The following is a 23,450-nucleotide window of genomic DNA, read 5'->3' as shown; positions in this document are numbered from 1 at the left end:
GGAGGGATGCAACGAAGGTATAGCTGGAGAGCACTGCACTTCCTATCGCTCTCCCCTTCCCCCCCTCTCCTCCACTCTCTCCCCAGGGTGGTACGACCTGGCAGATTACAAAACACCCCTCCCATGTGCCTCGCCACTCTCTGTGCCAGGGTGAGGCTACCGATCTGATGCTCCTGAAGAGTGTGAGAGTGAGTAAGAGAGGAGACAGAGAGGCAGAGAGAGCGAGAAACAAAATAGAAAGAGGGGAAAAAAAGCTAGTGGAAGCACTAGGAAACAATCAACGCCACTGTCTTCTGAGACGAAAACGCATCAGGTCATCCGAGGGTAAGTGCCGGGAGCATGCACACGCACACTCTCTTCCACATAGACTCTCATACTTGCACACATTCATTCCTTTCACATATCTATCTGTGCATTTTTCCCAGGCCTGAGGAGCCTCAGGCCTTTGTCTGTTTTTTTTTGCTAGAAAGTTTCAGCAGCACTCTGCATGCAAAAGCAAAAGTTGTTACCTTTCCCAGTCATACCCATAATAATGCTCCTGAACAGTCCTCCTGCACACCCTGATAAACGGTGTGTCAATTTATCATATAAAACTGTCAAGCACCGTACACTGCGACGAGCACCTTAACAACTGTCAGGGATGTAAAGCTTGGCCGTGGAGAAAAGTGTGCGCCTTTTCTACGCAAATGACAACCAGCCCTTCAGGAATTTTTCCCAAAAAAAAAGCACCTTCGGGATAGGAAATGCAGGCCCTTTTGCTGCAAGCAATCAATTTCATATAATGTTGGGCACGCTGTCCTGAAAATCCTTCCACAAGCCCCGGAGACAAAGAGTCGCCTCTAAGCCGAGACAGCGCTTAGAGCCTGTGTGTCTCAGCCCCATTCACACCGTAAACCTGATCAATGCACAAATGGAGTCACACACACTGTTTCTCACACACACAGCACTCTTAGATTGAGACGTGACACTGATCAGAGTCATCCTGAGATTTCAGGGAGGTTTTTGGTAGGAGACTGATAGCTATTCTTATGAAGCACTGGGCCCACAAACCTTTACTGTATGTCAGTTCAGCAGAGATACTAGAAAGCAGAATGGCAGCTGTAGACCAAGTGGTCCATGATGTTTGCAGATGGAGGTTAACTCTCATACTCTCACACCCATAGCTGAGCAAAAAGCCACTCTTGCTGGGAGTGGAGCAGTTCAGTCTGGATATTTGAGGTCGAGGTGTGTCTCGATTCCGCAGTAACGGCTGGATCCATCGTGCAATCTACTGTGGAAATGAAGAGAATCTCATTGATTGTGGACGCGCCACATGGATGGAAAACGTGTGGCTGAAGTCCATCAGTCACGTTTTAAACAATACCTTGGAGGTTTAATGACTTGTTAGATAGGAAAGAATGTCAGTCTCTGGTTTAAGTACAATGGTGTATAAGGACCAGGCGGTACTATCAATGCTAGGTGTGGTGGGTGTGGTAGGTCTGATGTCCAGTCACGTGTTCGCTCTTGAGGCTCCAGACTAGTGGTTTGTTCTGCACATCTGCTCTTCGACTGCAAGAGGCTGATTCACTCTCACAGATATCGTCAAATTAGGTTTTTTTCTCCCATACGGGAACATGACGGTTTGAACCCTTTGATCTTCCATCATCATTTTGTTCAGCATGCACACATGGATTTCGACAGGTGTATGCATGTGTCTGCATGTGTTTGCTCATGCAAATGTGTGTCCAAAAGTGTGCGTGAAGAGCTCAATTGCAAGGTAAACCGATAATGCTCACATCACTCCTGAGTAGGAGAAATCTGACCTTCTAAATTGAAATAGTCATAGAAATAAATAAATAAATAAACAAGCAGCCCTGGGTTTGAGAATGGTGGTGTGTAAATGGAAAAAAATAAATAAATATATATAATCAGTTAAACTAGACATACTGAGAAAAATTACAGTACCCTGCTACGCTACACTATTGCAGTACCACATCTACTGTGCCATACCATGCTGTGCTACACTAGTACGCTACGCCACCGTGCGACATGACTACGCAACACTGTACTACTACATGCCTACTCTACAGTACATCACATTAAGCTACTAAACTACTACACATCCACACTACAGCACAAAGCTCTATCACCACCCAAATCCATAGGGATATGTTTAGAATAAAATATTCACCAAAATATTCCTCGTAATCAGAATGCTATCGTGTGCTGGGCCACATTCCTATAGTATAGAGTATTGGTTTATTTATTTATTTATTTATATTTATTTTTTGTATATGGTGTGGCATGATGGCCTTTCCAGATGCCTTTTTTTATTGTGTGATGCTTCTAGATGTACTTCAGATAAGTAACACCGGCACTATAATGAGTGTGCAAAACATATACTTTATATGTATACATTCATCACGGCTTACTTAAACGCCTCATTTCAATTATTATACACTGCATGATATTTAGAGAGCTGGTACATATACAAGGGCCAATTACAGATGACTCACTGACAGCATTTGAGACTCACTTATTGGCATTTTAGGGGCTTTCAGAGCATAAATTATGATATATGGTTGTATTTTTTTATATCTCTGATCACCCATACAATGAGGACTTCATCGCACCCTTTTCGGTCTGTGTGTGGCTAGAATTTGCTCTCAGTGGCTCTGGGTGTGGTGCTGTGTGCTATACCAAATGCTGGGCTGAACAGCAAGGATTTAACCTCGCGTTCGCCCTGAAGTGCAATAGCCATAAAGCTCCATTTGACTGGCCAGAACCAGTCAGCATTGATGGCACATCAGCTGTTTTACAAACATAGCAATATTTATTTGGTGCCAAAGCGCTGCCTAAGTTTTTCTCAGGCACAGATTGATTTGCACATGTATATAATATTGATTATTGAAATCATAAACTAGTGCTCCTAAACAGCCTACTAATCTGTACCAATAAAGTACATTAATTACTGTTAAAAGAATTTAAAAAGGATCCGTCCCTGTTAGAACAAAGCCTATAAAATGCATAATTGTGTTTATAGAATTATGGTGAATTAGACCTCATTAGGTCATTTGGCATTTAGATTTTCTAAAAGGAAATTCATGGAGAAATCAGAATGCCACAGTACTAGTTCCACTCCAACCGTATGGAATATTCTAAATAATGAACAGCACACAGCCCTCCTCCCCTTTGCTCTGATCACAAAATGGCTGTGGTGGAGGTGCTGTCCACCGCCAGCGTGATTGACAGGGAGCACCACAGAGTGGGTGGATGTGGTCTGTACATTGAGGTGCCGTTGAAGTATGTAGGCAGGATCGGAGGCGGCACATGAGCGCGCTACTTCCCCTTTGTTCTCCAGGCCAGCTCCAATAACAAAGGCAGTTTGGGCAAATTAATTAGATTTTATAATGAGAGCCATTCAGTGTATTTGTTTTGTCTTTGTGCACATCAGCTGTCATGTGGTGTAAATGTAAAATGCACACACACTATGTGTGCAGTATGCGTGCATGCAGGCATGTGTGCGAGAGTACATGTGTGTCTTGCATCACATACATATAGAATAGAGTTTGGTGTATGATTCATTCAGATATTGATTTCTTGATTTTTTTTTCCCCCTGTTTTATTTAAGCGGTCATGTGTCAGGCATTAATCTAACTTCACTGAGGTCAAAGGTATTTTGAACATGACTAAGTCTATATAGTTCAGTTTAATAATGCCACATGTATTTATTTATCAATGTAATGAAAATAACATGAAACTCATAACGATTGCGTAGAACATAGTTTGCGATTCTGCATCACACCCATTCATAAAAACCAAATGCATCTCCATTAAAGCTTGTTCAAAATGAGCCATGAATAAAACACATCCAAAATTTCAGTGACAGGTTGACACTACCTCTTTTTTTCTTATGCAACAACATATTAGCTTTTTTTTGCACTGACATAACAATATTGTACATATCAGACAAAAACTTCTCAACAGAAAATGCCGAACAGCAATGCTGATTAGCCTATTAGAGAGATAAGACCACTTGCAACCCCCTCCATCAATCTCTCCTTCACTATCTCCCTCTCTTTTCTATTCTGTCTTTTCCTCTCTCATTAGCCGCTTGCTTCCATATCTAAGCCCTGCCCCACTCTCTTCCTATCTCTCCGGTGTGTAAGAACTAGATTACGTACTTATGGTGTACCACAGAATGTGTTGCAAGGACAAGCACAGCACAGGATTGTACAAACTCATTTTCTATGTATTCATCTCTCAGCATTCAGCTTTACATCTGCACAGTTATCTGAACACATCTTTGCTAAATTGGATAAATGTGAGTTTGTTGCTGTACAAAATAAAAAAAATACTTTTTTTGGTTTGGTTTTTATTTTTCAGTATCATTTGAGAACAGCAGCTGTTACATTAAGGTAAAAATCACAATGAACACACCAAAAGACATTGTCCAAATTGAGTGTGAATAGAATGATTTTACAGTATTTTACAGTATTTTACTGTATTTTTTGGACAGATTTGAAATATAGTCAGGGGGTTGGTACACAGGCAAGAATGGTTAAGGTGAAGTAAGACATCTCAGCTGCCAGCCAAGGCATGATTTCCTATGTGAAATGGTTTGAGAAGGAATTTCAATAGCAAAATACAAATAAAGGAAAAGCCTAATCATCAAGAAGAAAACGAATTCTATACAGTTTCCTTGTGATCTGCTCTGCCATGTTTAAACAGCAAAGCACTATTCCACATAATGGCACCATTAAGAATTATTAATAATGCAGATGCTTGGTGCTTGTGTGTCTTCATACCTGTGTTTGCCCCCCCCCCCTCCCCCAAAAGGGTCTGGTAAATCAGATGTGTTCTATACCCACTTCTGTTACAGGGTGGTGGCTTGTAGGGCTTCCCTACATTGCTTTCCTGTTTGGAGCAGCCCTCTGGCCATTTACCCACACAAATACATACACACGCTTAGGCACGCGCACACGTCATGTGACTGCACTGGATTCTCATCGGGATTCTTTGTGTGAAGACTTGCACGCTGTCATCTACACATTTCAGTGTGTGTGTGTGTGTGTGTGTGTGTGTGTGTGTGTGTGCACTCTGTTGCTCCTGCATATCTCCACACGTACTGGTTGAGCTTTGTGTGGGAGGAGTTAGTGGAGAACAATGATGGGCTCTCTTGTCTGCCTGCCCATGCGAGTGTGAGAGTGTTTGTGGGAGAGCGTGAGAGTGAGTGTGTGCTCAGGCTCCTGTATGCTAATGCTAAAGAAGGTAAGCCTTTTATTCATTGTCCTTTTGTGAATATTATTACTGTACACATTCATCTTTTTCTTTAATATTAGGAAGGCTGTCTTTACAGCTATCAATGAGTAATATATGAGTTATATGTTGCATCTAATGAGTTACAAATCTTTTCATTTGAAAAATTGGCAGCTTTGCTAAATTTATAGTATAGGCTCACTGTACTTATAGTCATTCAGGTACAGTAGCCAGTACATTGTTCACTTTATTTGGTAATATATAGTAAAATTGTATGACTCCTTCATAAACCTTATTACATTTTCATAAATTCTATGGTATAAGAAGCACAATAAATCATTGCTGTGCAGAAAAAAAAAACATTTCTTTTGTATTTTTTATATCATTAGAATGCAGCAGCTGTCTTTTACTTTTCTCTTACTTTAACTTACATTAAAAATTAGGTTGTGATGATGTAAAAAAATGCTGTATGAATATTCACAAATATTTGAATGAAATTCAAATACAAAAATAAATAAATAAACTGACAATTTCACATGCATCAAATCATCTTTGTTAATGTTCAGTAACGGTACCCCATATTCAATGTCTGACAGGGGTCACTGTAATACATTTACACAGCAATACTCAGATTCCATTGCACTCATGTACTGACAGACGAGGGCCTTAGCCGTGGCTCTGCCTCTCCTCAGTTTGTCCGTCTCTCATTGTTGTCCTCTGTCTGACAGCTTCCATGTGTTGTATCCACTCTTGTCTAGTTGAACATCAAAGACGCATGTGCACTGAAAGAGCTGTAATGGTCAGTAAACGCTGTGTCATTATCGGGATGAGGCTAATATTAGCTGTGTGCAGGGTAGCAGGGAGAATGCTAAGAGCCAGGGTTTCTTCTTTGTTCAACACAGCTTTGTTAAGGAGACGAGAACAAAACTGAGATCTTTTCAGGCTTCTGATGCTAAAGGAGGCTTCACTTATCTCAGATCGGCACTTTTAAAGGTGACGCTGCTGGATGGCTGGCACGCTGTATCTGTTCCAACTTCTCAAACCCCAGAAAAATGAAATATCATGATGCCTACTGTGAAAATGTTTCCCAATATCTTAATGTTATATTTTTGCCATACACGGTTTTTTGATCCAGCTTCCCTAGTATGGCAGCATATACTGTTTGTAGCTTAACCTACTGATGTCCACATCTGAAACTTTCCATAGATGCATATGTTTTCTTAGCTTGTTCTGCAAATCTATGGCTAAAAAGAGAGTTTATTAAAGTGAATTAAATCTTGTCTTTTGCTCAAATGAAAAAAACAATTTTGACAAGACAATAGACAATTAAATTAGTCTGTGAATAAAAATATGAACATTTCTTTAATAAAATAAATGAAATCGGTTTTGCTAGAAATACATACAAGATGCAACTATATGAACTTTTGTCAATTCGCACCAAGCGGAAAATGTTTAATGGCATATTCTCTTACCATACTAGCTCTAGCTCTATTAGTAATAACATGAGTCTGTTAAGACATACAACAAGGTGTCAGAGATGCTTTCAGTAATATAATTTATGGTTAAAAAAATCTTAAAATACACATCCTTCTGTTTGTCTGTAGCATGGAAAGTCACACGAATGCCGTTTACGTCTGTGAAAATGCTGATTCATTGTGATGCACATGCTCAGATGGGACGATAGAAAGATTTCCAGATACAGCATTCAGATATATAACTTTGTTTCACTGATTTAGTCTGTCAGGTCAGACAGAGACATGACATGTACAACTCCATTGCTCATAGCCCTCTGCAGCGTTTCTTTGTGCTGAATGGTTTTGGCCCACTTTCTGTACTCAACCAACACTTCCGCACTGTAGGCCAGGCAAAAAGTGAGAGGACACATTAAACTTACTTGGTTTATGCTGTTATTTTGAAGAGTTTTAAATCCATGACTTATTTTTCTACATTTTCCACCAGGAAGTTTCTAGACATGTCTGCCTACTCAGTCTGTATGGATTAATAACTGAGGTTATTTCTGATCATAATTCGATATCTAAATCAAGAATTGAATGACCAATAAGCATGCAATACTCAACATGAACAAATTCAACATGGTGTATCTTTCACCCATACCCCCAAAAAAGACTCAAATAAACATTAAAGGAGGTTTTAAGACTTATTGGTGTTTCTCACAAAACCAACCTGCTGCATTTCTCATTTTGTCATGAATCAGAGGATGCAATTTTCACAAATACAGATATGTTTTAAAAGCATATTAACTGAATGCATGCTATGTAGGCTGTTTCTTGTCACATGAATTAAGCTTGAGCAAACCACAGTGGCCAAAAGAAGGCTTTTCATTAGTATTATCTCGAGAGGCTGTTTTGGCTTTGCTCTACTGTTGGCACAGTTGTTCGTCTTAAAGACAGTAACACGACTTTGCTTTATGTGTGGCTATTGTATTGCTCACTCTGGCTTGAAACCGGCCTGCTAAACCATATATTAGTCTCCACTTTGTCTTTACCTCTCCACTTTAGCTCTTTTTCTGGCTCTGCAAACAAAGGCCACATTGCATAGATGCCGTAGTAGTGTGAGTAGGCCTGTTTGTTTGTTTGGCCACCATTTTGTGCCTGGTGGATTTGCAGGGAAGATGGGACTCAATTAATAGAGAGTTATGGCACGAAAATGTTCCTAAAAAGAGAAAATTTCAAACATTGTCATAAATGTAGCTTTCATGCTTTGACATTGCGATGCTGAACCGTAAGAGGATTAGATGTATGTAAATCGTGTATCATTCGCATTGTAGGTGATGAGTGAATTCCGCGATTATGGTGTGAGGATAATTAATGTTTTCTTGGAATGGAGGATAAAAATTGCGATGGTGCCCTTTGGGCAAAGCACTGCAACATTGGATTGCAATAGAAAACTGTTGAAACTGCACTTGAGATCTGTGTTTCTGCCTGGTTCTGAGGGAAGATTTTGGTGAATAGCTGCTATAAACCCAGCATCACTGTGACTCCTTAATCCTGAGGGTAACTCCTTGCTATCGTTTAATACTTTTGCAATGACTCTGGGAGCTGAATTAGCTTGCTACGGTACTACAGTACACTAAATGACCACATCATCTTGTCTCAACACCACCACAAAACCTCATTTACACACATATGTCTTTCTCTCTATCACTACTATCACCACAAGGCTACACACACAGGGCTTGTTGCACTACCTTAGACAAGCACTTTTCGTCAGCATGGCAACCTTTCTGCCCGCGGCACTCTTAAATGGATTTCACAGCTCTACCTTCACACTGGGAGATTTTCTGCTGCCGGCCTCAAACTTAGTCGCAAAGTGTCAGCAGTTTTACATGTGCCGCTTGCATCGTGCCACACGGTTTTGTTTCCTCTTGCTAGCATAGGGCCTGCTAGGAGCACACATGCTGTTTACTCACCCTAATGGAGCTGATGGAGAAACAAAGCTGGATGCTGTCGACTTCATGCAAATGGAGACTTGCAGCTAATCAGAGCGCTCCGATATCAGCCATTTTGTCTTGAGTTGGTACTGTGTGCATGCGCAGACACACGCGCTACACTTAGCCTCTGCTAATTCTCCTTGCTCTGAAAGGGATTATAATTTAGATCTAGGTGAAGGAGTATGAACATGTACATGAACGTGTAAATAAATATATATTTATAAAGTGGGGGAGGGACAAAGTCATGCTGAATTGTAGAGGCTCCAACATAGATAGGGCTACTCTGGCCTTCTGCTTTATGCATTTTCTCAACCTCATTTTTAGCCCACTGGCAGATCCACTCCTGACTAGAGACGAAGCAGATACTTTTCTGAAACATGTCTTCTTAAGAATATACAGCCTCATATGTGTCTTCTCTTTGCCTCGTCTCTGCAATTTACAAAGGTAACAGCACCAAATTAGTTCAAAGAGTAGTTTGTATGAATGAATTAGGACTGAACGATTAATCATTTTCATATGAGAATCACAGTTTGAAAGTTTGATTATTTAATGTTGTCTTAAAAAGTGTGGAGTACACCTACAGAACGTGTAAACTGCCATGTCACCCTAAAATAAATAAATAAATAATATTGATACGGTGCTTTTTAACAGCTTAAAGTCTTATGACTCCTAATCAGACTTTTTTAGTCAGCAGAAAGTGAAATTCGTTCTCTGCAGCTCTTTCTTTGTATGTGAAAGTACATGAGAGGACAGTTGGCCTAGTCCGCATGCTGAGCTATATTTCCACGTGATTTTTTGGAACAGGCAGCAATCATTTGGTCTCTGCCCTGGGGCTTTACAATAATTCTGTAAAATTAATGTTTCCTTTTTGACTGCCCTAATTTCCCATCCTAATTTTGAAAGGTTGTGGTCTGATATTCTTTTATCATGGTCCAGTTGGCTGAGGGTGTTTCTGCTCTCCTCTTGATTTGAATGTTAGTGGGTCTCATTTGAAAATATTAGTCATGAGAAAAAAACTTGAACACAGTAATTAGACAGTTGTCACTGTACGCCAATAGTCCATCCATTCATATACAGCATTCACGAGGCCATTTTATACTTTATTCATTCACTTGTTAAGCATTTTAAAACTAAGTAATGGATGTGAGAAATATAAGAGACACAAAAAGCTGAGGGAACTGTAGAGCCTTTATGATTGGCATTTTATTGCATTGAATCTATTATGACTGGACACAGTTAATGCTCATGTATTTACAGTAATGGAGAAGCAAAATAGTCATTTAGATTTATTTTACCACTCAGTAAGGTTAAACTGAATCAAATAACATGCAGATAAAACAAGTAACATTCTCCATATGAGAATATATTAAAGTTTCCTAAGAGTCATTGTCTATGGGGTAATATATGTTAGCATTAGTAATGCATTCGTAATGCATTTGCACATTTCCTGCAGACAGAAGAGCTTCTAAGGAGGTGCATTTCAGAGGGCATGGGAGTGTTCTCATAGGTACATCACCACCATCATACAGTCCGTGGCAATTTGTGATAAGCTGGTCCACTTTATCGTCCCATATCACATGAGATATGAGGACAAATCAAAAGCGTTTTGTTAGGAATACAAGTCTTTATTCCTGTTCATCCATGCATAAATGATTTTCAAAGAAATTGTTCATTTATTCCTGTCAGAGTGGATCCTAACAGTGGCACTAAAGGGAGTATTATTCCAGGTCTAGTTTGTCAGCTCTCCTCCTCAAATCAATTAGTCAGTTAATAAACACTCGGGCCAGAACAGGTCTGAGTGGGCCAGGTCAGAACGGCAGGCGAATATTTCAGCCCAATCAATGAGCATAATCATACGGCCTACATCTGATAATGAGCCCAGGCACCAACTGGCTGATTAATGACACTATTATCTGTGTGAAAGCAGCCTGCGCGCGGTCCACCCATCGCCATGCTGAGAAAACCAGAACCGCACTGCTGAATGGCCTAACAGTGCCTCGCCTGCTCTCTCTCTCCCCTTATTCATCATCTCTCCTTCTGCACGCCTGTCTCTGTCTTTCCTCCCTCCCTCCATCTTTCTCTCCATCTCAGTCAGCTTCTTAAGTCTTCCGATGAAGATTGCGCTCTATGTTTGCATGTGTGTTTCGATGCTACTCTTTCTTTGCATACTGTATTTATTCATTTTGTTTTAACTAGAGATTCTGTGCAAATCATTCATTTTTATCAGTTTTACTGATTTTTGTTTCACCACTTAATAACATAACAAAGAGATAATGAGTACAAATGTGAGTTGATAACAAAATGAATATGCCAAAAGAATAGAATAGAGCAATAGGGAATGAAATTTACAGAGGATGCTATTTCAGGTCTTTACTTTTACAGCTTTCACTGAAACATAACAGAAAATGTTTGCTGAGAGGAAAGCTTGTTTATTTTTGTTTTTACTTTCAAACACAATTAAAATTCTCTTTTCATTTTTTTCTTCAGATGGTAGCCGTTTCCATTGCCTCTCTGTGTGGTGAGTACAAAAGCCGTAATGAAATCTGCTTAATGCTTTACTAAGCAGCCCTCACATTATTACATTTACATACTTTAGGAAATAATTCTTTCTTAACATAAGCACACACACACACACACACACACACACACACACACACACCCACATATATATATATATATATATATATATATATATATATATATATATATATATATATATATATAAATCATGTATATATCTATCATTATAAACCGCTGCCTGATTGTAATAAATTGAAAGGCAATAAAAACAAATAATAATAAAAAATGAATAAAGAAAACTTTGCTCTGCAGTCTTGGGTAAATTCATTGTCATTTGTATTCTTTGTATTCTTTCCTTTTGAAAAGAGACCACATTAAAAATTTGGGATTTTTTATTACATTTAAACCTGGGAATAAACAAAAGGAAGTTTTAGAATTTACATCAAGTAAAATGAGGTTGAAATATTACAAATTTTGCACTATTTCTAGGTCACTGTTCAAATTTAAGCAATTTGTGACACTGACCATGTTAAAGCCTTTGTACAAACAGGTCCGATTTTTTTGTCTTATCTCTTCCTGTGAACATCATATTTAGACGATAACTTATTAGGGGCCTTTGCTCGGGCCAGCCCGAGTGTCAATGAAGTTAAAGAGGGACATAACAAATACTAGGAAATTCTTCATTCATATTGTTGTGCTGATAATGTATTTTGTAATGAAAACTTTGCAATAAATTAGAAAAGAATACATTAATACAATCTCCTTCTGGAAATATAAGTTTTAAAAATGTCAAAGTGAGACTTTTACAACTTGTTAGAAGTGCTATAAATTTACTTTCTTACAAGCTTAGGTATGCATTGAAGTGAAATTTTTTTTTTATAATCTTTATAATATATATGAAGAGAAATTTCTTTTTTAAATTAATCTTTCATAGTTTTCATTTATTATCATTTGTTTTGTAGAAATATCATCAAATCTCTGAAATCTTTTGTTGATTTTGGATGTTTATTGTCTTACTGTGAAGCAGTCTGGCTCGGTCCTGCAGTAATCTACAGCAGACAGTGTTCTCTATAGAGGACTGTTGTATTTTTCTCTTCTCTCTTTGTGTAGCTTGGCAGGTAGAAGAGTGGCCACGTGTCCATTGTGTCAAAGTGTGTGTGTGTGACACAGAGAGAGAGAGAGAGAGCAAGCGAGAGAGTGAATGGTGTGAGAGGGCAACCCTGGCATGCCAATAGCTCTTTTGAGGGAGTACAGCAGCGACAGTGTGCCGCCTTTCTTTCTTCCTTTAATTCCTCCGCTCGCTCACCCACTCTCTGCTGGCACTGTGTTCACACTTAAATCAATCAAATACACCATGAGCCCTTTAGTCAACTCTAACTAAATCACCCTGCTTTTATTGACTAAAGGGGCTTTTTTCTACTTTGTGCTCTGGTAGGCAAAGCATGATTTACTTCATCTGCTGAGAGATCTCAGCACTTCTTGTGAGTTTTTTTAAATTAAGATTCATTATTAAATGTTCAGCATTTAAATGCCATTGGGCCAATGATATTCCTTAAAAATCAGTGAGAAAATTTTACTTAACTGTTTTTTTTTTTGTACCATATAAACATATGTAGGATTTGATTTTGCTACATCATCTAGAACAGAGAGCATACCCAGAAAATAATTTATTAATGACTGTATCACAGGATCAGTGCTGTGAATTACTAATGTTACAAAATGAATATGTATGATTACTAACTTACCAAGTGTCTCATTGACCTGAGTTATGACTCAGTCAGACATATCAAATTAAAATAGGGTCTATATTGAATAACTAAATATGCTTTGTACTGTGGTGATATTTATTCTACTGTCATTTTTGCCGTGCTGTAGTTGTGACTACTTAACTGTTCAGAGCTGCCAATTTAACTAAATTTTAGGTCAATGTTATAAGCAATGACTATGAGTAATATTCAGTATTCAATCAAAATAATTGCCACTTCAGAAATACCAATGATGTGCAGTACAGAGCCTTCATACCACTGTTTTAAACACTTTAACTGACTGATAAATGTCAAAACGACATTTTGCTGTCTTGACAAATGTGCAATCCATAGTAGAAGCTCTTTCACAGATGGACCATCGTTTTCGACATATTTAGCAGCCCATTGGCTGCCATAATTGCTAATCATTACATGTAAGTTAACGACGCCTGTAGTGCTCATGTTCAGTTGCTGTAAAAAAAAAACAACTTTTTAACCATCCCTTATAAGTTTTCAGCCTCCTATCTGTCTAAATGAAGTCTCGGCATATTACAGATGTTATCATTTAAATACGTACCTTAAGACAGTAAGACAGTTTCTTTTCTTTTTTTTCTGCTGATGATGATGGTGATGGGGTTGGAGGGTGGGGGGGACTGCAGAATGACTTGCATTTTGTCGAGCCCACAGGGGAACTCATAATCTTAGCAGGGCTAATTAAGAAAAGCAAAGTTTTAATGGACTTCCTAATGCACTGCTACTACCTCTGCCTGCTATTTGTCTGCTGGCTTTGACTAAAACAGGCAGAGGCATATGAAAACCACATTTAAATTTGGACCTATACGCCAGATTCAGTGTTGTTGTCCTTTTAGTCGTATATATTTGTACTACATTTGTTTTATGTCAGAGATTTTGCATTAACCTGTATTGAAAGTGTCACATCAAGTCGTTCAGTTCTACTGAATGAAATTCAGTCATTTAAATGGAAAAATGTAGAGGCATTCTGTTTGAATGCAGTATCTATTTTATTGGGTGGTTGCAAAATAATATATATATATATATTGTGCTCTACTAATATCGTACCTTGTTTTAGTTTTGAATTTTGAGGCACAGAATCAATTCTGTGCTTCTCTCTAGTCTTGTCTCTTTTACTCATTCTCTTCCATTCAGCAACTTGCTGTCATCTTTCGCTCCTTCGTTTCTGTGCCATTTTCTTTCGATTGCTTCTCCTGTCTTTTCTTCCTTTCCCCTCCTGTCCTTTCCTTTCTTTTCCACTTCTCTCTGTCAGTGCAGTTCACACACAGTAAAACTCCCTCAGCGTGCGCTTGTGTGTCTTTGTCACGCTGTACAGAGCAAACCGAGCCAAGTGGCCTAAGCTCTGAGCAGAGGGAAGGTCTCTCTCTCTCTCCCTCTCTCTCTCTCTCTCTCTCTCTATCACTGCTGCAGTGCCACGCCTGCCAAACACACAAATACTGAGTAACTCAGAGACAGCAGCACAGGCTGGTCCAGAGACACAGAGCAAACACAGCCAGGAAGATGAAGCACATTTAGCTGCTCCTCCATAGCCATTTTTAAAAGAGGTTAAAATAGAGACGTCAGATCTGTATAAAATTTCAAATTAATTAGTGTTTCTACTGAGAACTGCAGTACATGCCAGGAGGAAAAGAGCACCATTTTGTTCCTGGAGGCCAAACCAGCCTGCCACAGTTACAGGACAGAGAGAGAGAGAGAGAGAGAGAGACAGAGACAGACAGAGAGAGAGAGAGAGACAGAGACAGACAGAGAGAGGGAGGGAGGGAGAGGGAGAGAGACAGAGAGAGAGAGAGACAGAGAGGGAGGGAGGGAGAGAGAGAGAAACAGAGAGACAGAGAGAGAGAGAGGGAGGGAGGGAGAGACAGAGGGAGGGAGAGAGAGAGATAAAGAGAGACAGAGACAGACAGAGAGAGGGAGGGAGAGAGAGAGAGACAGACAGAGAGACAGACAGAGACAGAGAGAGAGACAGACAGAGAGAGAGAGGGAGAGAGAGAACCTCCTCCTGATAACTCTTCCTGTTTTATATTCAGCATCGTGATTTGTGAGGAAACGTCGAGATGGTGAGACATAGAAAGAGAAAAAGAGATTTAGACAGATATTGAAAGATGGGAGAGACTTGGAGACAGAGAGAAAGATAAAGGAGAGAGATAGAGAGACAGAAAAAGAGAGAGACTGAGACAGATATTAAGAGATGGAGAATGAAGAGAAATACAAAGAAAGTGAGAGATAAAGAAGAGACTTACAGAGAGAGAGAGAAAGAAGGAAAGAGAAAAAGATTTAGAGAAAGAGGGAATGGAGAGAGTGAAACAGAAAGAGACTCAGACAAATCGAGAAATAAAGAAAGATACAGAGAAAGAACAAAGAGACTTAGAGACAGAGAGAGAAATGGAGAAAGAAGAGGGATAGAGAGAGATAGGGAGAAAAAAGAGCAATAGAGAGTGAGAGAGATTTGTGTTGAGATGCAGAGAGTGTGTGGTACAATTGCTCTGCATAGCAGGCGTTCAGGAGGGACCATAACTGTTGGCCATGTGTTCACTGACAGCCTAGAGACCACCGGGCCGGCAGGCAGAAAAACGTGTGTGTGTGTGTGTGTGTGTGCACTGTTTGAGTGTGCTCACAGAGGAACTGGTTAATGCATGCAGTCTGATTCAGACCAGTAGCTCGTCACAAGGCTTTCTCTAGTCCTTAATGAGCAGACGGCCTTCTGCTGTGATATAGAAGAATCCTTATAGATCCAAGAAATAACTTCCATTTCCACAAACTTCTGCATGCAGCTTCAGTCCACTGCATCCTCTGTGGAGAGTCCTTTCTCCTCAATTGCAAATGCCAAAACTGTCTCAATGATGCTAAAGATATGTGGCTTTGTGATAATTAATGAAAGTTAGAGTCTCACTCACTGGTTAGGCTCAACCAAAGAGCGTTCCGTTAATGTGGGGTGGGTCTGTGGCAAAGAGTCACTGACAAAAAAAAACTTCTCTGATTCTACTTGATACTTCAGATTTTTTCTGACCAATTGTGGAAACACTGAACTGAAAAACATTGAATTGAAATGAACTAAGATTGTTCTGTTTTTGACAGTAACTTCATACAGAGACATACAACATAAACAGATTAAGGAAATAGATGAACAGCCTCTTAAGTCACGTGTTTATTGCTTAGATAAATGCCTCACTCTCTAAACATTTTAAATGAACAACCATCTGTTTGGTTAGTACAGTGTAGTGAGTAGCTCTCCACATGGCAGACTGGGGTTTAGTTCCCTGCCTGGGCAAACATGCCACACTATATTAGTGGGAGTCCTTGGAAGTCACACAGGTTGGTATCCTTGCCAAGTGACCTTGGTAGTGTCCGAGCTCAAGGGTAGTTTGGACTTAACCTATTTGTACTAGCTAGGAAACATTCTTTCAGTGGACAACAAAGCCCAACTCCTGAAAAACAACCCCACACAATAATCCCCCCTCCACCAAACTTCACATTTGGCACAATGCAGTCAGTCAATTGCCGTTCTCCTGGCAACTGCCAAACCCAGATTCGTCCATTGGATTGCCAGATGGAGAAGCGTGATTCGTTAGTCATGTGTTTATTGCTTAGATAAATACCTCACTCTCTAAACATCTTAAATCCACACCTGATTCGTTACTGCAGAGAACACTTCTTCACTGCTCTAGAGTCCAGTGGCGACGTTTTACACCACTGCATCCGTGCTTGCATTGTGCTTGGTGATGCAGGCTTGGATGTACCTGCTCAGCCATGGAAACATGAAGTTTGGAGGTCTGTAGCGATTGACTCTGCAGAAAGTTGGTGACCTCTGTGCACTATGTGCCTCAGCATCCGCCGACCCTGCTCTGTCATTTTACGTGGCCTACCACTTCATGGCTGAGTTGCTGTCGTTCCCAATGCTTCCACTTTGTTATAATACCACTGACAGTTGACTGTGGAATTTTTAGTAGTAAGGAAATTTCACAACTGGGCTTGTTGTACAGGTGGCATCCTATCACGGTACCACACTGGAATTCACTGAGCTCCTGAGAGCGACCCATTCTTTAACAAATGTTTGGACTTTTGGAAATATAGTGTATATACATATCTAATAGAGACTGTTTTTGCACAGCTTAATGCGGCACATTTTCTTTATGCAGTTGTTCTCTGTTTCAACAACTAAACAAGTGGAATCAGGTGTGCTGCTTGTTTGGAATGAAAACCCAAAGCCTCACTAGCCGTTTGTGGACAAGACTGAACCCCTGTCTTAAATTGTATAGGATGCATTACATTATGCAGTACTGTCAATCTTGCATCTATTTGTTACAATAGTCATTATTTTCCAACTTCCAGTTAGCAACAAAATTCTGCTATAGATTCAAATGACTTCTATCTGAAGCCGATTGCTGCCGTTATGTAGAATGTTCCCGAATGCCATCTTTAGCTTATGGCAAGAAAATGTCCGTCAACAGACTCTGCACCTGAAACGTCAGGCAGGCAGATGTGTGTGTGTGAAAGAGACTGATGGAATTTTTTTCACCTTTATTTTCCCGGCGTTTTTTTTCTGTCACTTGTGCAGTTCGCCTTCAGCAGCTGCAGTGGGTTTGATAAGAGACTCAGCTCTGCTCCTGAGTCGCTCTCCTTCCAAATGACCGTCAAACTCAATCTCTCCCTCACACACACACACACACACAGGCCACTCTCATGCACATGCACATATACAAACCTACACACACACACACACACACACTTTTTATATATATATATATATATATATATATATATATATATATATATATATATATATACATATATGTAAATACAACATAGTGTGGTTTACCATATTTTTCGTGAGTTTATATAATCATTCTGCTGCATACCTGAAGTTAATCCTGCTTTGCATTTTGATTCATATTTTCATAAGGTTATAAAGATATTAGCATGCCAATGCAAAATGTTCACGTATTTCACATTTCACAACCTACAGAAACCTCTTGACGAAGCACTGAATAACCTTTGAAAAGCACAAACCATTTCAATATTAGTAAGACGACATGAGAAGTAAATTACATTGTTTTGACATCAGGGCCCTTAAACTAATGTGACAGTGGTTTGCTGCAGTTATAACACTGTTATAAAGCATCATTCTCATGTAATGTAACTTATAAAGCAAAGGCCTAGTCAGGGTCCCTACATATCAGTTCTAGGAAGAATTTGCTGCCCTCAACCTAAAGTGGACTTTTTCATACATAGTCATGTCTGTGCAGTGTCGCAAAATGTCCTCACGCTTATGGATCGGTTGTGAAGTCCTTATGGAGGTAACCTTTAAATTAAACATCAAGCTTATTGTTCTGCCTTTGGGTGGGCCTATTCCTTTTGCTAGCAAAAGCGTGCAGCTGTCTGAAACACCTAGGAGAGATTGGCCAGTCTATCAGCTCTCTGAACCCTACACTGTACCTAGCTTTAGAGTCTTTCCAGAGAACCCCCTACAGACCTCAACTCTCAAGTCTAATCTCCCTCAGAGCTTTTAACTAAAGTCATTGGCATCTGGGTCAGCATTTAGCAAGTCATCCAAGCATGACCGGCTTCTTTCACAAAAATTTTCACTCACCATCAATGAAGATGTGATTTCCCAAGGTAAAAGAAGAAAACAAGGCAAATCAGCCTGATAGATAAAAAGTACCTGTTGTTATATGTAATTATTTGAATATGTATAATGTTTGAATGTTTAACACCAGCAGAATATTTCAAGTTTGTAGTGGTCTATTTACGTAACTATAGAAATACATTTTAACTAGCCTAGATCAGTACAAGCTATATCATCAGGATAACATCTCAGAGGCACTGTGATTTTTATGATATATACCCATTTTTTATACTTTGTTCTTAAAATTTGTTTTAACCCACAGTATTTAAAACGTTAGAAATATGTATGGTCATAAGAGAACCGCATATCATAACAGTGACATTCTAGGTGAAGGGAAAATGACCATTAAATTCAGAGGAACATTAATGTAGATTTTATTCCAAGTAATTCTGAACCATTTCTATACATCTATTCATCATGAAATGTGCACACAATGTAATTGGCATTTTCCAATCTTGTAAAAAATAAATAATGAAAAAAGGATACTGATATTAAATTATCTAAATACTGCTTCTATTTCTATAATAGTCTATGCTGAAATGCTGGTGTCTGCAGTGACTGTGCAGTAATAAAACGCATTTGAAGGATTATAACAACCAGTGGCAGGTAACACTGGAGCTGGTATGTCTGTTGGCATATAGAGTGTGTGGAAATCAGGACAAGAACACTGAAGAAGTGATGAATTAGAGGATGTTGATCTATCAGACAAACTGTCAGAGCGGCAGCTGGTGTTTCACCAGGAAGCTGCCACAGCCCAGGCTGTCCGCTGCATGGAAGGAGCTGCAGAAATTCCACATTAGAAATGGCAAACACCTCACTAAGGCACTGCGTTGGGATGCGCGCTGTAGCGTCTAAGAGGCTGCAGGGCCTAATAATAGCTATTCACTGAGGCTGTGTGGCCTCAAGGATTTTTGAAAATTAAACTCAGTGTACATCATCCAGAGCAAACACGATCCTTAAAGGCTGGTAGTGGGTAGTACAAAGAAAAGTTAGTGTTCATCTTAACCGAGGCAGGCATGTCTTACGTCTCTTTGACACATGGATTCAAACGCACTTGCATGTATGCACACACAGACAGACGGGGCACTTCGGACACCGCCTCAGCGTTCTGCCATGCCTTCCCTGGCACAAGCGCTTGTGCATTTTCATCCGTTGGCTTTGGCATAATGCGGTAACATTCTTTGTTTGAAGGACACTGGCAGACGTCCAAGAGCCTCCACTCACCTCTTGTGCCCTTTAATTGAAACCTTAAAGAAGTTCTCGGCACAAAAGCCCTCATGTGGGCTTTGTCGCAATTAGATTGACCAGAGAGGGCAGGCCAGCTGATGAAACAGGATTAGGCAGTAACGTATTGCCTGTATATTATTATATGCAGCTGTGATATGATCATCTGTGCAGGAATTAACAGGGATTGGCCTGCTGAGGATAAAGATGTGGCAGGCAAATGACAAAATAATAGTGAGGCAGGAAACAGGTGCCGGCTGACAGAAAGCCCAGATGTATTACTCGAATTTGAGTTTAAAATCAGGTGCAAGAAGGACCATGCTGGCCCACTAGATGTCTGAGGCTGTGGAGGTAGAAGAAAAAGATTGTACAGAGAGTACTGGATACCTGGTTTATAGTTAAAAGGCTGACATGTCCTTCATAACAAAACATCTCGGAAATGTTAGTACAGTAACTACAGAAGTGGTAACTACATTTTATTCCAAGAAATTTTGGACCATTTCTGTTGGTCCATTGTTTCATTACATGCAGTGTAGCTGGCAGCTGACATTTTTTACATGGTGTGGAAATAAATAAATAAATAAAAATGTTGGTATAACAGTGACATTATGAATCACAGGTCCCTCCTGAATAATTCTACTGATTATTCATCAGTGTCTGCTACACAAAATGGCTGTGAATACACTGCCTCACACCTTAAATGCTGCTTTACAGTAGAACTGATATAAGGTTTTGGCCTAAAAGTGTATTTTGTTTAGTGTATTCAATGGTGAATATGTACATTCAGGATGTTACATGGCAAAATAGTGACAACGGTGACTTGCACATCAACTACCACTGTTTTATAAACAATACATATAATAATAACTCAGAAGACTTGTGTATATAATGGCAAAAACATGTAAGTCATTCATAATAATACAGTCAGACATCATGAATGGGTTGTTTGGATTATTCTACAAGTGTGAATCAACTCTCTGGGTCAGTTCCAGTAAGGGAGGGATGAGGTCGGTGCTTAACTGTAAGCTCAGAGTTGATGCACTGTGCTATGCAGAGCTGTAAAGCCTGACCTCTACACTCGCACTCTTTAACACAGAGCATCCCCATAGCAGCAACACCATGGCTGGATTACTGTTGTAAACTGCAGTTGTCTGTGTCATATCACCACCTTTAAAAGAGCGAAAAAACATTCTTAAGTTTAATGCACTAATATATGTTAATCCTAAAAAGAGGCATGAAATGATCATACAGTGTAATAGGCTGCTAGTGTTTTCGATGGTGTTGTGAGGTTTTGACTCTTGTGTTTTTCATGCCCATGTTCATGCAGATCTATCCAGTGACACCTTTATGAAAGACCATGAAACCAATGTGAAAATCACCGCTTGTCTGCACACAGAGAAATACAGCAAATAACTGGGTTTACATTGAGTCTGAGTTAATGAATGCTATTAACAGTGTCTGATGCAGAAAGACTGGCTTTTGTCTTTGAGAAGTCTGATATGTCTGTGTGTTTGTTTGACAGGTGAGTTTGAGCTGTTATCCAAGGGAAGAGGCAGAGCGGATGAGAGAAGCAGATGGACACTCTGGTGGGGCGGGTCAGCTGGTGTTGTGAATCAGGCCGCCGTAGTGAGAGGGAACGGCTTCTTCACAACACCAGGGTCACACCCTACCACACGCAGCACCAGCGCGCGCGCACACACACACACGGGTCTGTTTTGTACAATGTCAGGACGTAGGGTTGTACATGTGAAAAAGCAATAAGCATCTGAAAAATTCATATTTAAAGCTGTTTATCTGGGAGGTAAGCATATATTTGTTTAGCAAAAACACTGTTAGATTAAAGGCAAATAAACAACACACACTGTGATTAAACATGTTAGTGTAATGGTGACCAGCACAGATGATTTTTAGTGGGCCGGTGACCAGCACAGATGATTTTCTTGTTCTTAACACACTCAATAAACCTGGCAATTATATAGAATCGATGTTTTCAATAATAAAAAACAAATTGGTTTCTGATGAATGCATTAAAATCATATTCCAACTAAATAGTAGGAAACCTGAAAAAAAGAATTTTCAGATGGATCCAGAATGAAGAACATGGAGCATGGTGTGTATGTACTGTTCTAAAATGACTGAGAAAGCTGTATAACATCAAGAATGAAATTATAACTAACGCATGAATAAACCAAATGCCTTGTATTTAAATCTTGAAAATGAAAATGTATTTTTGACCAAAATGTATTATAAATAAACAAATATAAAAATGTATTATATATATATATATATTGAAATATTGAATACAACATCTAGAAATGCCTTTGGTATCTAGTTTATGATATTAAAATCTACATTGTTATTATAGGTAAAAGGACAAAGATTGTTAATATGCAACATAAACATGCAGCTTTTGCTTACAATAAATACCTAGAACTTTAAAGCACTCTCCGTTTTGATGATGTGATACGGTATGATAAAATAGTTTTTTTCTGTTTTATTTCCTGAAAATGTACAAAACCCATAACAAAAAGATACACAATGTTGTTTTGTGAATTCAACAAGTGCGCTGTTTCTTCACCACCACACCCTAACAGACTCCTGAGCACTACCAACTGACGACACAGCTGAGAAGATTTCATGAGAGAAAACTGGGCTGAAGCTGCTCTCTTTGGTCACATCCACATTAATGATTTACTGCTCTGAGAATAGATTTATGGTAGATGCGACAATACAAAGCAAATATTCATACAGAGGGTGTTCATGATGTGATGATGCAAAACCTATATATAAAATGCAGAAGTTTGCTTTTATATAAGATTTTTTTTTCTCAAGCAAAAATGTGATGATGCAATGACAGTGTCATTTTAATCTAAATCTGAATATATTTAAATGGATTAAGAATCTACAGAATGTTCATATTTTTGTCTTGAAACTTGATCTTGAAAGTTTAAATATAAATAATACAACAAAGCTGAAATTCAGTGTCTTGTTTTTGGTCATCATGAAGCAATATTCATAAATCAGTGTGAACATATTAAGTGAGCCCTATTCATTATTATTAATAATGCATCATCTCAGTTAATCTATTGTGTTTTCTCATTTATGTACATGCATAGTCTGTATTATTTATAATTTAATTGTATTTACTTTATATATAATTTGTAAACAAACGGCACAAATCAATATAGCACTAAATATTTTTATATATATTATATTTATATATATTTTTTCTAAACTCCAGCTTTTCAGACTTTAATAGCACTTGTATAATACCCTAAATTTTCCAACATTCGTTATACATTTTATTACTGTACAGTCACACCTTTAAGTCAAGTCATTGTAATCCTATATTGTGACACTATATATCTGCTTTTATTGCCAGCTTAGGGCAGTCTAGCACATCAAAATCAGAAGACATGACAGCGCTTTTTGCCACAGTCCCACAAACACACTGAATAAAAAAGGGAGTCCGCTTGCAGCCTCAACAACTCACTCACAAGCAGCTCAGTTTGTATTATCAGCAACAACAGTGGACTTTGAAGGCAACGGCCACATTACATGTTTAATCTTAGAAGTAGCTTCTAATTCAGCACTTGATAACAGGCCTACTACACCC

General features: G+C 39.1%; 1 long non-coding RNA gene across 1 annotated transcript; it reads left to right on the top strand.

Annotated features, from left to right (window-relative positions):
• Positions 1-154: 154 nt before the first annotated feature.
• On the top strand, positions 155-22,792 carry LOC119263051. The gene is made up of 3 exons (XR_005130070.1): positions 155-324; positions 11,177-11,207; positions 21,357-22,792. It is a non-coding gene; the product is annotated as an uncharacterized LOC119263051 (long non-coding RNA).
• The last annotated feature ends 658 nt before the right edge of the window (positions 22,793-23,450 follow it).

The sequence above is a fragment of the Pygocentrus nattereri genome, chromosome 3 (genome assembly GCF_015220715.1).
Source record: "Pygocentrus nattereri isolate fPygNat1 chromosome 3, fPygNat1.pri, whole genome shotgun sequence".
In the NCBI taxonomy this organism is placed as follows: Eukaryota; Metazoa; Chordata; class Actinopteri; order Characiformes; family Serrasalmidae; genus Pygocentrus; species Pygocentrus nattereri.
This window is presented reverse-complemented; position numbering and strand designations above follow the sequence as displayed.